This window comes from Salmo salar, chromosome 28 (genome assembly GCF_965601325.2).
Source record: "Salmo salar chromosome 28, fSalSal1, whole genome shotgun sequence".
Classification (NCBI taxonomy): domain Eukaryota; kingdom Metazoa; phylum Chordata; class Actinopteri; order Salmoniformes; family Salmonidae; genus Salmo; species Salmo salar.
The window spans coordinates 23228217-23246791 of record NC_138318.1 but is presented as its reverse complement, the minus strand read 5'-3'; the positions used below and the strand labels follow the sequence as shown (position 1 = coordinate 23246791).

General features: G+C 46.1%; 1 protein-coding gene across 2 annotated transcripts in view; it reads right to left on the bottom strand.

The window, feature by feature from the left end:
- Positions 1-18575, bottom strand: part of akt3a (AKT serine/threonine kinase 3a) — a 150406-nt gene that overhangs the window by 79448 nt on the left and 52383 nt on the right. The gene's annotated exons all lie outside the window — the stretch shown is intronic.

Genomic DNA, 18575 nt, shown 5'->3' with positions numbered 1-18575 from the left:
AGCTAAAATGGGCCCTTCCCTAAATTATTAATGGATGGAGACAGGGATTTGGACTTGTGGTTTTACTTAAATCTCCATACTGGCCAGTGATTAAAACGGCAAATCTGATCCAACCATTAATTCATACATCATGCCACTGGCCTGAGAAGATGGAAGTTTGATATGTATCTAGATGTAGAAGGCTAATATTAACTAGCTATTGTTGCCCATGAATGGAAGTTAGACTAGTGAGCAAGAATTTTAGCCAGGTAACCTAGGACAACAACAAATTCAAGCGTGCACTGTATGACAAGAGTGATAGCCTGCTTCTTCAACATGAAAGAGAGGATGGCATTTGTGTTTCTCTACAAGTAAGGTGAGTCAACATGTTTTTCTACTTACATGAACGTGCACACACACACAGAAATCAGAACCATGTCCATGGACAGCCACGTATTTAGCTTACGTTGATTGGACTAAATTGTTTTTGGTATCTTTTAGTTGTCACTGTATTAGACTAAGCCGGGGTTCTAAATTAATAGTTGTTTAGTAGTCTGAAAATGTTGGAAAGATGAACTTGCTTGACCATGCTGTAGGTCATGTAACTGTGTTACTGTACATGCAATATGTATTTTGGACTTCTCTGGACAGAGGTTGCTCTCCGGTTTTGTCATAAAACAAAAAGGTGTGGTTGAATTTATTCTGCCACTGTGTCTTATTGTCTCGGCCTTTAGGTCTATATTTCACGGTCGCAGGGCATATGAACTAACAGGTTATAGAGTAAACAACGCAATTATCACAACACATAGGTTGTAATATGGAGAGGCTTGGCTTCCCCAGTACCCATGCACCACTACGGATTCTTCTTACTATAAAATCATAGAATAGAAAATAATGGAATGGATTGATAAGCATCTCTTCTCTGCTAAATGAACTATATAATGGATTTGTTGTGATGGTGTATATTAAATGGATTTATTACTTTTTCAAATGTAGATGTTCTAAAGGCGCACATCATAAATGGGCTTCCCAAGTGGCGCAGCGGTCTAAGGCACTGCATCTCAGTGCAAGCGGCGTCACTACAGTCCCTGGTTCGAATCCAGGCTGTATCACATCCGCCGTGATTGGGAGTCCCATAGGGCGGAGCACAATTGACCCAGCATCGTCCGGGTTTGGAAGGGGTAGGCCAATATTGTAAATAAGAACTTGTTCTTAGCTGATTGGCCTAGTTAAATAAAGGTTCTTTTTTTAATCAAACATCAGCAGCTTATATGAGTGAAGGCACGGAGATGCAGTCAATTACTGTGAGACCGGCAGTCATTTGCATTACCAGCTGACAAAATGTCATGACTGCCACAGCCCTAGAATCAACCCAGACTAAATGTTCCAAGTCATTCTGGACATCTACCTCCTTCTAGGAACTACAGTCAGTGGGATATGGAGGAAGAAAGTCTGTCCTTCTACTGCCTTTGAGATGGTGCTGTCCTGTTTGTGAGACTCAAACAGCTGTGCACTTTGTGGTTCCCGCAACACATGTCCATATCTGATCCCTCTTTAAAGCTGCTCCCTTGTCTGTGAATGTGTCCATCCAATTCTGACATTGGCAGTAGGCAAGTGCCAACTACCCAACCTGCCCTCAATGGCCTGACACTGAGAGGTGAATCTTAGACAAGCCCTTTAGACTTTAGACCAATATATCACAGGACTTCACACTTATTCAAACCATAAAGTAATAGCAAGAGCAATGACACAACAAGAGAGTGCATTTTCTTGGCAGAAGCAGCGAATGTGACACATGCTTGAGCGGAATACAGTTGGACAGACACTTCAAACCATAAAGAAAAATAGAAAGTCACGAGTTTGTTGTCGTTGTTGGTTGTTACAGTAGGCAGTCATTGCCTAGTACTGAAGCAACTGGGTGAAAACAGGAAGCGATGACGGAAGCCTATAAAGAAATGTTTGTTTTATCGGGTTAGTGGCACCATAGACTTCCAAATTTGCATCCCAATGGTGAAACTCTCCGAACACTAAGACAGTTGTCTTTTTTTAAGGGGGATTGGATGAGAGAAGAGAAGGAGGGGGGGGGGGGGGGGGGGGGTCACAATGAAGACTTGCTTCGGACCCAAACAATCCTTGCCTTTGTCCTGCTAGAAAATGCTTAACTGTGCTCCGGCCCAGCACCCAGCATACCAATTAGTGAAGCCTTGACTCACTATCAGACAAGCCCGAGACTCAAAAGGTCACTGTCTGGGCCGTTTACAGACACATCGGGGGCCCGAGTCTAGGACTACATCCCAAATTGCACCCTATTCCCTACATTGTGCATTACTTTTGACCAGAGCCTTATGGACCATGGTAAAAGTAGTTTACTATATAGGGAATAAGGTACCATTTGGAACACAAGCTAGAGCCTGCCAGACACACATCCTTCCTTTCCCAATCCCCAGCCACAAACTCTCACATTGAGACACATTAAATAAACACACCCCCTCTTCAACCTACAACATACTGCTCTGAAGAGACTTCCTCTTTCCTTTACGGCAATATTTTTTCATTGAGCTGGCTAGTAATTTTTTGACAGCCTACTGTACATCATTCATGAAGAGCAAAGGGAGTGAGTGGAGAGCATCTGGATACATTGTACATCAGTGTGGTGTCCTGTCCTCAGCATGACTGTTTACCTTAGCTCATACTGAATCTACACTCTTAGGGAAAAAAAGGGTTCCAAATGGGTTCTTTGGCTGTCCCCATAAGATAACCCTTTTTGGTTCCAGGTAGAACCCAAGGTTTCAAAAAAGATTACCAAAATGGCGTTCTTCAAAGGGTTCTCCTATGGGGAGAGCCAAAGAACCCTGTTAGAAAAGAAAAGGTACTATCTAGAACCTAAGAGTGTATTCAATTCATCCCGTCTTATTCAAGAGGACTCATTACTACAAACTGTTGATTGGCCTTATTGAAAAATCGAATCAACTATCTTTCAAGTCTATGACTTGGGTGGCTGGAGTCATTGACATTTTTTAGGGCCTTCCTCTGACACCACCTGGTATAGAGGTCCTGGATGGCAGGGAGCTCGGCCCCAGTGATGTACTGGGCCGTACGCATTACCCTATGTAGCGCCTGCGGTCGGATGCTAAGCAGTGATGTACTGGGCCGTACGCATTACCCTATGTAGCGCCTGCGGTCGGATGCTAAGCAGTGATGTACTGGGCCCTACGCATTACCCTATGTAGCGCCTGCGGTCGGATGCTAAGCAGTGATGTACTGGGCCGTACGCATTACCCTATGTAGCGCCTGCGGTCGGATGCTAAGCAGTGATGTACTGGGCCGTACGCATTACCCTATGTAGCGCCTGCGGTCGGATGCTAAGCAGTGATGTACTGGGCCGTACGCATTACCCTATGTAGCGCCTGCGGTCGGATGCTAAGCAGTGATGTACTGGGCCGTACGCATTACCCTATGTAGCGCCTGCGGTCGGATGCTAAGCAGTGATGTACTGGGCCGTACGCATTACCCTATGTAGCGCCTGCGGTCGGATGCTAAGCAGTGATGTACTGGGCCGTACGCATTACCCTATGTAGCGCCTGCGGTCGGATGCTAAGCAGTGATGTACTGGGCCGTACGCATTACCCTATGTAGCGCCTGCGGTCGGATGCTAAGCAGTGATGTACTGGGCCGTACGCATTACCCTATGTAGCGCCTGCGGTCGGATGCTAAGCAGTGATGTACTGGGCCGTACGCATTACCCTATGTAGCGCCTGCGGTTGGATGCTAAGCAGTGATGTACTGGGCCGTACGCATTACCCTATGTAGCGCCTGCGGTCGGATGCTAAGCAGTGATGTACTGGGCCGTACGTATTACCCTATGTAGCGCCTGCGGTCGGATGCTAAGCAGTGATGTACTGGGCCGTACGCATTACCCTATGTAGCGCCTGCGGTCGGATGCTAAGCAGTGATGTACTGGGCCGTACGCATTACCCTATGTAGCGCCTGCGGTCGGATGCTAAGCAGTGATGTACTGGGCCGTACGTATTACCCTATGTAGCGCCTGCGGTCGGATGCTAAGCAGTGATGTACTGGGCCGTACGCATTACCCTATGTAGCGCCTGCGGTCGGATGCTAAGCAGTGATGTACTGGGCCGTACGTATTACCCTATGTAGCGCCTGCGGTCGGATGCTAAGCAGTGATGTACTGGGCCGTACGCATTACCCTATGTAGCGCCTGCGGTCGGATGCTAAGCAGTGATGTACTGGGCCGTACGTATTACCCTATGTAGCGCCTGCGGTCGGATGCTAAGCAGTGATGTACTGGGCCGTACGCATTACCCTATGTAGCGCCTGCGGTCGGATGCTAAGCAGTGATGTACTGGGCCCTACGTATTACCCTATGTAGCGCCTGCGGTCGGATGCTAAGCAGTGATGTACTGGGCCGTACGCATTACCCTATGTAGCGCCTGCGGTCGGATGCTAAGCAGTGATGTACTGGGCCGTACGTATTACCCTATGTAGCGCCTGCGGTCGGATGCTAAGCAGTGATGTACTGGGCCGTACGCATTACCCTATGTAGCGCCTGCGGTCGGATGCTAAGCAGTGATGTACTGGGCCGTACGCATTACCCTATGTAGCGCCTGCGGTCGGATGCTAAGCAGTGATGTACTGGGCCGTACGTATTACCCTATGTAGCGCCTGCGGTCGGATGCTAAGCAGTGATGTACTGGGCCGTACGCATTACCCTATGTAGCGCCTGCGGTCGGATGCTAAGCAGTGATGTACTGGGCCGTACGCATTACCCTATGTAGCGCCTGCGGTCGGATGCTAAGCAGTGATGTACTGGGCCGTACGTATTACCCTATGTAGCGCCTGCGGTCGGATGCTAAGCAGTGATGTACTGGGCCGTACGCATTACCCTATGTAGCGCCTGCGGTCGGATGCTAAGCAGTGATGTACTGGGCCGTACGCATTACCCTATGTAGCGCCTGCGGTCGGATGCTAAGCAGTGATGTACTGGGCCGTACGTATTACCCTATGTAGCGCCTGCGGTCGGATGCTAAGCAGTGATGTACTGGGCCGTACGCATTACCCTATGTAGCGCCTGCGGTCGGATGCTAAGCAGTGATGTACTGGGCCGTACGCATTACCCTATGTAGCGCCTGCGGTCGGATGCTAAGCAGTGATGTACTGGGCCGTACGTATTACCCTATGTAGCGCCTGCGGTCGGATGCTAAGCAGTGATGTACTGGGCCGTACGCATTACCCTATGTAGCGCCTGCGGTCGGATGCTAAGCAGTGATGTACTGGGCCGTACGCATTACCCTATGTAGCGCCTGCGGTCGGATGCTAAGCAGTGATGCCGCCAGTCAAAATGCCCTCAATGGTGCACCTGTATAACTTGTTGAGGATCTGAGGGCCCATGCCAAATCTTTTCTGTGTCCTGAGGGGGAAGAGGCATTATCGTGCCCTCTTCATGACAGTACTGGTGTGTGTGGACCATGATAGATCCTTAGTGATGTGGACACGAGGACTTGAAGCTCTCAATCCAATCCACTATAGCCCCGTCGATGTGAATGGGGGCATGCTCGGCCCTCCATTTCCTGTGCTCTATGTTTTTCTGACGTTGAGGGAGAGGTTGTTGTCCTGGCAGCATGTAAACTTACTGTTGTTTAGCAGGGTATGAAAAACAAACCAACAAATGACCAACAGTAGGCTATATCTATGAACTAACATGTACCTCCTTGATCCGGCAGTTCCGTCGTTGTAGGTAGAATCATTACACTGACTTAATCCAGTCAGGATGATCAGGTTTTCCCTATTAATAGAACTGACTGTCCCTTGTCCTGTCTCCTGGGTCACATCATGACCTGTCTGATCTGTTAAGTCACTTTCACCAGGGTACACACTTGTACACAATCATAAAACAGTCCTTATTTACACTTTACAATTCTGTCTAACCCCTGATGTCAGGACAGTTGTGCTGCCAGGAAGCCTGAATCATTAAGATGCTTTTAAACTATCTTTCAGTTCTCCACTTAATCTAGCACAGCAAGGACACATCCTACAAGCTGGAAGATACAAACATGGATGAGGATCTACAATGTACCTAGGTGTCATAACAACATTTGGTCAGTTGAACAGCACCATGCTACTACCTTGACATTAGTTCTCCTGTCACCTCCCTAGTGTTGTACAAAAGGCTTTGTTGTGTTTTGTTGCTATTACTTAGTCCTGACTTCCTCCTCAGCGCTCCTGAAAGGCTGGTATTCCCATGGCACTTTCACTTCCTGTCTATCAGCCAGTGAAGTTCTGGGTTCAGGTCTGGGGAACGTGCCCAGAAGAGACCGCTCGAGTAGGAAGTGGGAAGAGAGAGAAACAAGAGGCAAGGAGTGTCTTGGTTGCAACAACACATTTCAACATTACACCACTCAACCATTGGTTCCGGTTCTCTGTCATGTACACGGAAGAGAAGTCATTAAGCCGTTGGTAATGTCAACATTACCTCTTTAGGAGTATGACAAGTAGGGCTGTGACGGTCATGGAATTTTGGATGATTGTAATTGGCCAGCCAAATGTCTGCTGTCTCCGTAATAACCGTTCAAATAGAAAATATATACATTTAAAGATGCACATTTTCTCATGTCCTGCATGTGCTGCCATAGAAATAGAATGAATAGAACAGGCGTCCCCATTCAAGTCAATGATGGCATAATGGGTGGACTGGCGGCCATTGCGAGTATAGGAGCAAAGCAGGAAGTAAAAGCAGGAAGTTTGTTGATTCAACTCAACAAAATACATTCCATTGCATGAGCTACATCAGTTAACATCATTTGAATGAACATTCTACATTACCATGGAATTTATTGCATCACAATATCAGGCAGCCAATGCGAGTGTACCCATGAGTTTACCAGTCAAATTGCCAGGGTTAGATGTTCCAAGCCCATTCTATTCATAATTTGCTACAACACCTTGCTTGTTTTAGCAAGGGCAACTACGCTTAATCACGTTGGTAAGAGTCCATGTTATCTCAGAAACTGACTCAACCGCACGAATGCCCAGCAGTCATACAGTACCAGTCAAAAGCCTGGACACACCTACTCATTCAAGGGTTTTTCTTTATTTGTACTATTTTCTACATTGTAGAATAATAGTGAAGACATCACAACTATGAAATAACACATATGGAATCATGTAGTAACCAAACATTTTTGTTGTTTATATATATATATATATATTTTAGATTCTTCAAAGTAGCCAGCCTTTGCCTTGATGACAGCTTTACTCATTCTTGACATTCTCTCAACCAGCTTCATGATGTAGTCGCCTAGAATGCATTTCAATTAACAGGTGTGCATTGGAAGACCCAGAGTTACATCTGCTGCAGAGGATAAGTTCATTAGAGTTACCAGCTGCAGAAATTGCAGCCCAAATAAATGCTTCACAGAGTTCAAGTAACAGACACATCTCAACATCAACTGTTCAGAGGAGACTGTGTGAATCTGGTCAAATTCAAGGTCAAATTACTACAAAGAAACCACTACTAAAGGACACCAATAATAAGAAGAGACTTGCTTGGGTCAAGAAACACGAGAAATTGACATTAGACCGGTGGAAATCTGTCCTTTGGTCTGATGAGTGCAATTTTTTTATTTTTGGTTGCAGCTGCTGTGTCTTTGTGAGATGCTGAGTAGGTGAATGGATGGTCTCCGCATGTGTGGTTCCCACCGTGAAGCATGGAGGAGGTGGTGTGATGATGCTTTGCTGGTGACACACCTCCAGGCGGTGTAAGGGCTATTTGACCAAGAAGGAGAGTGATGGAGTGCAGCATCAGATGACCTGGCCTCCACAATCACCCGACCTCAACCCAATTGAGATGGTTTGGGATGAGTTGGACCGTAGAGTGAAGGAAAAGCAGCCAACAAGTGCTCAGCATATGTGGGAACTCCTTTAAGACTGTTGGAAAAGCATTCCAGGTGAAGCTGGTTGAGAAAATGCCAAGAGTGTGCAAAGCTGTCATCAAGGCAAAGGGTGGCTATTTGAAGAATCTAAAGTATAAAATATATTTTCATTTGTTTAACACTTTTTGGTTACTATATGATTCCATATGTACTATTTCATAGTTTTGATGTCTTCACTGTTAGTCTACAATGTAGAAAACAAAAATAAAGAAAAACCCTTGAATGAGTAGGTGTGTCCAAACTTTTCACTGGTACTGTACATTTTTAAATGGTTGAGGGTTATTTTATTTTCATTCCATAACCGTCGGTTACACGGTTATACGATAATTTTGCCATCCCTAGACACAAGCAATGTACAAAGTTAGTTTACTGTTTTGCTTCACGCACAATCTCATTGGTCATTGTTCCAATATTTGTATATGGCTAGGAGATGATACGTGTGCAAGTACAGTTGCCATGTGTGACTCTCTGTCTGCATATGAATGTACTCTGGGCTCAGTCACTTAAGTGAAATATTTCCCCTGAGATTGGGCGATGATTAATGGACTTGGTGATAGCCAGCCAGCCAGCCAGCCAGCCAGTCAGTCAGTCAGTCAGTCAGTCAGCCAGCCAGTAGATGTTAGACCAGATGGGAAAGCAGAGTTTCTTTTAGAGAGGTTCGTCAAGTAAAGTCTAACATAGCGTACTAGACACACTAACCACATCAGCTAAGGTACATTAACCTTACAGTACCTTAGCATTGACATTAGCATTAATATTAATACTAAGATTATTACAAACAAAAAAAAGAATTTCCCTCAAGGGAGTATGAACTATTGCTCATTGTTCATTTCTATTAAACCGGTGAGATGTTAGCCTATTTCCCAGCCTCTCTCTGCTGTGGGGTGACAGATAGAGACAGATATGAATGTGCCTCTCATAGATGCAACATGCTCTTTGATTGGTGCTAGTTAAACCAGATAAGACCTGTCGTTGTGGTGTGGGAGTGGGGCAGCTGTGTGGCTCCAGTAACTCCCTCATTAACGATGAGGGCCAGACCAGCTGTATGAAACAAATCCACTGGAAGACAAGAGAAGAAAGAGAAGGAAGAAAATAACCTATCTCTCAGAGACAAAGAGAGGGAGAGGGGTGAGGCCCCGCCGTGCTGCGACGAGATCGGCTTCATGTCCCCAGGGAGCTCCACCTGCCACCTGGCCAGCCCTCACCCCTTACCCCGCCCCTCTCGGTCCCCCTTTGTGTCCCCTCTATGGTGACAGAAGATCCGGTCACATTTGTGTGTTTTCATCTTTCCTTTCTGACTGTGTGTTTTCAACTTGGAGGAGGCGCCTCCCTCACTTCTGACTTGGTACCATCTGCATCAACAGAACAAAGGATGGATGATGAAGAATGGATCAAAGCTAATGGTGTCAAAAACACTTCCTTCATTTTCATAATCTGCCTGTTTTTAACTAAACTGTCTATCCAAGTATTACATTGTTAAATGGATCAAATGTCTGCCCGGATTACAATGAGTGTCCCTTCCACCCCCTGTTAATGCACACATACTGTACCAGGTATTTCATCCATACACTTGGCATGAGGACATGGCTGAGTGCAGATGTATTGCCGCCCACTCAAAGGGGGGTTAACACCCTTCCAGACGCAGCCACACTGGGCAGGGTAAAGGAGGGCCAAGTAGCGCCCTAATCCTCACACTGGCTTGGCCAGCCTTTTTGTTTGGTTTCCATTATTATTGATATGTCCCCATCTCTGAGTGCCATCTGGGGGCTTTGTGTGCCCTGCGGCCAGCTTTGTTACCAGGAGGAGCTCTGTTACAATGGGGAAGGGGGCCTGGTTGAGAGGAGTAGGGAGCAGTGGAGACCCTTCAGCTCCTAAAGGGGGCTGTGCCCTGCCCTCTCTCTTTCCCCTCTGGGACTCCATACCCCGCCCGCTAGTGATGCGAGCGTTGACTCATAACCCGCAGTCCCCGTGGTTATATACCTGAGCGGGTTGAATAAAGAGAAAATAATACCTTTAAAAATCCATAAATGTCTAATTCTATACAAATTCGACAGTTACAAAACGGGGACTTCAAATAGGCCTACGGCACGTAAAGGGAACTATAGTCTATTGTTCAAATGGGTTAAAGGGAAACTGAAATGTGGACACAGAGTGTAACCTCTCACATAGCCTTAATATTAACTCCGACAGAATTCAGCATTTCTTGCAGTGAAATGAAGGCTACAGGAGTGGAGGAATATGATTTCTTTCTTTCAGCCTCTTGAGAGAATGTGAATGTGCAGTTAGATACCGTCTGTAGAGGTGCTGTCTTTATCAGCATCATAAAACCTGATAGTATTTCAACTAGATAAAATATGCATCCAAGCCAAACTTAAATCTTATCAGAAATATGTTGGGTCGTTTTCAGAGCTTTCCATTTCCTTACAACCGGTCAAACTGATGTCATTTGGAAATGTTGCACAGAAAATCTTTTTTTTTTTTTTTAAAGAGTTATTTCATTTTCTCCCTTGTCGCCTAAACGTCTTGGCGCCGTGAATGAAGCAGAGATGACAGAGAACTTTCCCAATGTAAACTAGACTGAAGCATTCATTCTATCGATTTACAGTTTTTTTACAATCACATTGGCACTAATTTCAGAACCTTCCTGTCATTTTCAAAACTCCAGACACAAAACTCTCAACCGATGATCAAAATACACAATTTTCAACTCTTAAGACTTTTTCCAATAGCTTGGATACAATACACATAAAGCTAAGATAATTAGTTCATTGAACTAAAATCACCTGTTCAAAATTACAACTTAACATCAGAGTATTACCATTTCAAAATGCAATTCACACATTACATCTGAGATGACTGTCTATTCATTTCATTACAATGATCTAACTATCAATTGATACAACTGCTCAAAATGATAAGTAACTGCTGCATTACTCTTAATGCATAGTTATGGAAATTGACAAACAATATTCCATGTTAAGATCATGAAAGTTTCAGGATAACGAGATCCATTGACACCAATTACCGTGGAACATGAACCAACTGGACTACATTATCTATGGATATTTCTTCATCAGACACTGTTTCCATGGTTCCATGTACCACTTTTCCAGACCATGTTTTTAGATTTGACATTACTGTACACTCAACGGCCACTTTATTAGCTATACCTATCAGGTACTGGGTAGGACCCCCGTTTGCCTCCACAACAGCCTGAATTATTCACGGCCTGAATTATTCACATTAAGAGATGCCCTTCTGCACACCACTGTTTTAAACAGCTGTTATTTGAGCATTTGTGGCCTTTCTGTCAGCTTGAATGAGTCTGGACATTCTCCTCTGACTTCTCTCATTAACAAGGTGTTTTTGCCCACAGAACTGCCGCTCACTGAATGTGTTTTGTTTATCGCACCATTCTCTGTAAACTCTAGAGACTGTAGTGCGTAAAAATCCCAGAAGGGCAGCTGTTTCTGAGATGCTGGAACACCATGTGTGGCACCAACAATCATACCACGGTCAAAGTTACTTACATTACGCATCTTATCCGTTCTGTTTGGTCGAAAAACAACTAAAGCTCTCTACTCTATATACTCTATATATTGAGTTGCAGGCAGCCACATGGTTCGCTGTTCGAAGGAGCAGGCTATTTGTGTTAACACGCAGGTGTACCTAATAAAGTGGCCAATAAAGTGGTTGCTGACGATTGGATTCACATTGTGGTACGAGTATATAGTGAAATGAGTGGTATCCACCTACAACAACATAGCGATAACACGGAGTCAGCAGGTGATCCAGGTCACAAGAGGTCAAACAGTGGAAGGAGGAAGATGAGGAAGACGTGGTGGCCAAAGGAATGGCAGGGGACAAGCACCCCTTCTGAGAGGTGGTCGTGGGCCTCGTTTGAGAGGTGTGGGGGAATGTGGTAGAGGACAAGGCCATGGATCAAGACAGAGGCAGCAACAGCAAAGAATGTCCAATGAAATCCGAGCAATAGTTGTAGACCATGTGGTAAATCATGACATGACAATGACTGAGGCAGCTGCAATGATTCAACCAAACCTCAGAAGATCAACCGTGGCCTCAATCATCAGAACTTTCCACAATGAGAACTGGTAAGTCTTCAGCATGCACTAAACATTAGGTTACTCTCAATTATGAAATGACTGTATACTGCATGCCAATGTGTACCACAGAGTATGTGATGTGACTAAATGGGTTCTGACTGTAATTTTCCCAACAGAATTGAGACTAGGCCATTTAGAGGAGGCAGTTGCAAAATTCGTACTGACCAACAAGAGCGGGCTGTGGTCAATTTGGTTCGGACCAGAAATGATATTCGCCTTACAGAAATTCGGCAGCACATCTTGGACAATGACGACATGTTCAACAATGTGGAAGCCATAAGTTTGTCAACTATTGCACGCATGCTGAAAAGGCACCAGGTGTCTCTAAAACAGCTATACCGTGTGCCTTTAGAAAGAAATGCAGACAGAGTGAAGCAACAGAGGACTGAGTATGTTCTGGTACGTTCAGTTTCAAGATGCCTGTTGTGAAAAATTCCCCCAAAATTCTACATCATTGTAATCAGCAATTCTCTTTCCAAAATGTATTTTTAGAGGGTGATGGAGCTGGATGCTGATGAAAACCAGCACAAATTCCTCTTTTTGGGTGAGGCAGGCTTCAACTTGGCCAAGGCAAGGAGGTGAGGTCGGAATGTTATTGGCCAGCGGGCAACCATCCAAGTACCTGGACAACATGGGGCCCAACATCACCATGTGTGCAGCTATATCAGAAGATGGTGTGGTGGGACGCAGACCTCGTATTGGATCATATAATGCAGCTCTCCTTGTAACCTTCCTTGATGAACTAAATCAGGTCTGTAGAGCTGATGGTGTGACCCATGTCATTGTGTGGGATAATGTCAGGTTCCACCATGCTCAAATGGTGCAAGCATGGTTTCAGGCCCATCCACAATTTACCACCCTGTACTTACCCCCATACTCTCCTTTCCTTAAGCCAACTGAGGAATTTTTCTCCACACGGAGGTGGAAGGTATATGATAGGCGCCCTCACAAACAAGCCGCCCTTCTCCAGGCCATGGATGATGCATGCAATGACATCAGGGCCATGGATGACGCCATGCCCGAAGATTCTACCCAAAATGTTTGGCTAATGAAAACATCCATTGTGATGTGGATGAGAACCTGTGGCCAAATCCACAAGACAGGGTTGATGGAAATATAGAAGTACAGTAATCAATCCTTTGTTTAGCTTTTTACAGTAAGCCAGGTGAGGAGCACTGCAGTTGACCTTTTTACAGTAAGCCAGGTGAGGAACACTGCAGTTGACCTTTTTACAGTAAGCCAGGTGAGGAACACTGCAGTTGACCTTTTTACAGTAAGCCAGGTGAGGAGCACTGCAGTTGACCTTTTTACAGTAAGCCAGGTGAGGAACACTGCAGTTGACCTTTTTACAGTAAGCCAGGTGAGGAACACTGCAGTTGACCTTTTTACAGTAAGCCAGGTGAGGAGCACTGCAGTTGACCTTTTTACAGTAAGCCAGGTGAGGAACACTGCAGTTGACCTTTTTACAGTAAGCCAGGTGAGGAACACTGCAGTTGACCTTTTTACAGTAAGCCAGGTGAGGAACACTGCAGTTGACCTTTTTACAGTAAGCCAGGTGAGGAGCACTGCAGTTGACCTTTTTACAGTAAGCCAGGTGAGGAACACTGCAGTTGACCTTTTTACAGTAAGCCAGGTGAGGAACACTGCAGTTGACCTTTTTACAGTAAGCCAGGTGAGGAACACTGCAGTTGACCTTTTTACAGTAAGCCAGGTGAGGAGCACTGCAGTTGACGTTTTACTGTAGATTTTTTTGTAGCTAATTATTTTTGCTTTGATTCAAAGAAACCTATGTTGTGATTTTATTGTATTTCATCAATACATTTCAGGTTTTGTCCAATGATTCCACTGTGTCTGTAGTATTCTCTCTGCTAGTCCTTTTACAGTGATGTATTAACGTGTAGTACCATAATGAAACATTTATCACATATGTTGTACTACAATATTTAATGAATGTATGAACAACTACACAGTGAAACTATCGGTAGCTTGTGTGTGGGTGATCTAAATTCATGTTTCTATGGTATTTCATGATAAATGAGTTATTTGAACCAATGATTCTGCAAGTGCAAGGTTTCTTTAAAGATATGAATGCACAATGCAATGTTTTGAACATTGGACAGCCTGTGTTACGAGTGATGACCGTTTTGAGTTTTGTGTCTAGTTTTGAAAAATGACCACAAGGTTCTGAAATTAGTGCCAAAGTGATTGTAAAAAACTGTATGACTTTATTCTGGTGAGCAAGGGTTTATTTAGTCTTCTAGGGCAACATGTGACAGAAGTGAAGCTGCATGTATCTAATTGTAGGGTAACAAATAGTCTACCAAAATGTTGGAAATTATAAGCATAAATATATCTAAATCAAGCAAAAGAAAATTCCTCCACCCTCTGTCAAAAAATCTGACTGTAGCCTAGAGCATTTTTTCTATATTAGAGGGTTAAGGTCGGGTGCGGGCCTCAGATCTTTATCACATATAGTCGGGCGGTTGCGGATAGGTTACTAGCAATTGTGGGCGGGTGAACAAACAACTGCCCAGAGCACCACTAACCCCCGCCTGCCCTCCCTCACCTCCCTGCAGCCTGCCACAGCCTTGCTGCTGCCGCACTCGCTGCCAAAACCAGTGCTGGATGCTGGGGCCCCAGACAAACAGCCAGTCCCCCTGTACTGCAGCTGGGGACACCATGTGGGGTGGTGGGCCCGCAGGGTCAGAGAGGAGGGCGACGTTCCCCACCCTGACTGAATAATCTAAGGTTTAGTAAAGCAGGAGGATTAGAGGGGCAAGTTCGCTAGCTAGCTAGAGAATAAAAGAACAACTGATTGAGGAAACCAAGTCGTCAGTGGTTATGGCATCTGTTATGGCTCTCGTGGACAGACACACATAACATATCAATGGTAGTAGCGTCTGTCAACAGACTGTGTGATGTGACAACTAACAAGGATTTTTCTTTAGGTATGGTGCTTTTTCATCACTCATCATTTTGACAAATCATGATTCCGCAGGTGCCTGCATCTTTCGGATTTTGGAAGGAGAGGGGGCCTGAACAAGGCAGTTAACCCACTGTTCCTAGGCCGTCATTGAAAATAAGAATTCGTTCTTAACTGACTTGCCTAGTTAAATAAAAGGTAAAATAAATACAAAATATAAAAAATAATTTGGCCATAGAATTGCCAGAAATTTACAGAGAGTTTCCATTTAGGGGGGTTGATACTTTACAAGTCGCATTAGTATATTTATCTTAACATCTGCCCCCAGAATTTAATTGAGGATCCAACGCAAATACACAAGATTGTCATAGTGGGTTTCCAAGATTAGTCGTGGGCTAGCTTTCTATAGCTTTTGTTGTGTCTGTTGAATGAGTGGGCGGCCTTGGCTGTCATCAAGATAATCTTTGAGCAGTCGACGCGCTGCTCTGATGAGGCAGTGGAAACAAGAGGTAGTGGAAATGCTGTGCTAGCCGACGAGGGGAGGACAGCTTATGTCGCAGCATTCCCCTTGTGTTAATCCATAATGCCGTCTTCCTCCTAGAGACTTCCTGATTAAGGGTGTACACACGGAGGCAGAGCCGGTTAGAACGAGATGCTACACACTTCAATCTCAGCACTGGGCGAGCGGCTGCCTGGGAAAGAGTCATGGAGTAAGTAGTAATAATCCCAGCTAAAAATAGGAGCCTGCAGACAGTGAGCTACTCATAGCAAAGAGTTAGCTCCTCTCACCTGAGGCGAGTGACTGAGAGGCCACTTCTCCCTCCTAAAACCCAGAAGGGAGGATCTGCTTAGGTGCGTGAAAACACAGAGGAAAATAACTCTTTGCTACAGTATGAGAGACAGTAAGAATGTTTTAGAGTATATCCTACAATTATGTCGTCTCTCCCCCTCTTCCATCCCATGTCCTCTCTCCCCCCTCCTCCATCCCTCCCTCCATGTCGTCTCTCCCCCCTCCTCCATCCCTCCCTCCATGTCGCCTCTCCCCCCTCCTCCATCCCTCCCTCCATGTCGTCTCTCCCCCCTCCTCCATCCCTCCCTCCATGTCGTCTCTCCCCCCTCCTCCATCCCTCCCTCCATGTCGTCTCTCCCCCCTCCTCCATCCCTCCCTCCCTGTCGTCTCTCCCCCCTCCTCCATCCCTCCCTCCCTGTCCTCTCCATTCATCCCTCCCTACCTGTCCTCTCTCTCTCCCTCCCTACTCCATCCCTCCCACCCTGTCCTCTCTCCCTCCCTGTCCTCTCTCCCTCCCTGTCCTCTCTCCCTCCCTACTCCATCACTACCTCCCTGTCTACTCCTTCCCTGCTCCATCTCTCCCTCCCCGTCCTCTCCCCCTCACTCCTCCATCTACCCCTTCCTGTCCTCTCTCCCTCCCGGCTCCATCTCTCCCTGTCCTCTCTCCTTCCCTGCTCCATCTCTCCCTCCTCGTCCTCTCCCCCTCGCTCCTCCATCTACCCCTTCCTGTCCTCTCTCCCTCCCGGCTCCATCTCTCCCTGTCCTCTCTCCTTCACTGCTCCATCTCTCCCTCCTCGTCCTCTCCCCCTCGCTCCTCCATCTACCCCTTCCTGTCCTCTCTCCTTCACTGCTCCATCTCTCCCTCCTCGTCCTCTCCCCCTCGCTCCTCCATCTACCCCTTCCTGTCCTCTCTCCTTCACTGCTCCATCTCTCCCTCCTCGTCCTCTCCCCCTCGCTCCTCCATCTACCCCTTCCTGTCCTCTCTCCTTCACTGCTCCATCTCTCCCTCCCCCCCTCCTCCTCTCGCTCCTCCATCTCTCCCTCCCCGTCCTCTCTCCTTCCCTGCTCCATCTCTCCCTCCCCGTCCTCTCCCCCTCGCTCCTCCATCTACCCCTTCCTGTCCTCTCTCCTTCACTGCTCCATCTCTCCCTGTCCTCTCTCCTTCACTGCTCCATCTCTCCCTCCCCCCCTCCTCTCGCTCCTCCATCTACCCCTTCCTGTCCTCTCCCCCTCGCTCCTCCATCTCTCCCTCCCCGTCCTCTCTCCTTCACTGCTCCATCTCTCCCTCCCCGTCCTCTCCCCCTCGCTCCTCCATCTCTCCCTCCCCGTCCTCTCTCCTTCACTGCTCCATCTCTCCCTCCCCGTCCTCTCCCCCTCGCTCCTCCATCTACCCCTTCCTGTCCTCTCTCCTTCACTGCTCCATCTCTCCCTGTCCTCTCTCCTTCCCTGCTCCATCTGTTCCTTCCTGTCCTCAGCCTATGACCCAACATGACCTCTGGCCTATAGAGGCTGTGACTAGGGTTGCTGTCCCTATCATGAAACTGTCTCCCTGACAAGCACAGCACAGAAACCAGAGAATATAGATCCGTTCTCGGGACAATGTCAGGAGAGAACAGAAACCTTGTTGTACACCACACACTCCCTTAGATACTTTAGGGTGCTACAGTACACATTTCTGGTTCTAAGCAGGGCCAGGCCAATGTATATTCAAACATATGTATGACATTATAGACAACGACAACTTGAGATTAGAATGTCAGGTTCACTAACTGGCACAATTCTGTTTATGTGGGCGATGAGAATCCATGAATTGATCCTTGTTTGAGTGCAGGTCAGGCCCTGCCAAAGCACCATAAATGAATGAGTCGAATGGCTTTGGCCATTACAGAAGAGTCAAGCCTGGCCAATAGACCAAATGTAATAAAAGGGACAAGCCAGGGCTGGGAGTGCTGCATTATGGGTGAGGGAACGAGTGGTGCTGGGAGACTCTGTGGGCAGAAGGCCCATCTGTGTCTGAGGAGAGGTATGATGATGAGAGGGCTGCTTACAGAGACATTATTAGTTCTGTCAGCCTTGCAGCCCAATGCACATATACCCAGCTAGAGCTACAACTAGTTACAGCAGCCTGGGCCCTGTTGGTGGGCTGCTAGGACTAAAAATATATTGCCTGCCTGCCCTCTTGCCCTCGGACACTTCACAGTCTCTGTACATGACAATGTCACGCTATAGGAGGAAATATAAAAACATACAAATTGAGGCGAGGGGGAGAGAGAGAGAGAGAGAGAGAGAGACCACATCTGGTGATTAACCTTGAGCAGAGAGGGCTGTGTGACAGGGAGTGACTGTGGAGTAGGGCTGTAATTGAATAACCGTGTAACTGACGGTTATGGATGAAGACTGCCATGAAAATAAAATAAACCGTCAAAACCATTTAAATAGGCATACATTCATTTTAGGATTTTGTTTAATTTGTATTAACTTTATTTTCATGTAGATAAACTTTACCTAATAGCGAGAGTGTTTAATGATTATAAGCTATTATTTTTCTAACTTAGTCGGTCTATAAAAATGTCTACATCTCCTCCTATTTCCAACTGTCCTTCGATGCTCAAGCAGCACTATAGGATATGGTGTGAGGACTTTCTTTCAGATAATGCACCTTTTCATTGCTTGCTAGTAAATAAGTAAATAAAAAGCCTATAATGTGCTAACGTTGTGTCAACGGGACAATGTGCCAATCCTATCCAACCTGACTTTGTATAATTTGATACGGATTCTGTTTTGTTGTTTGAAATGACAATGAATGAAAA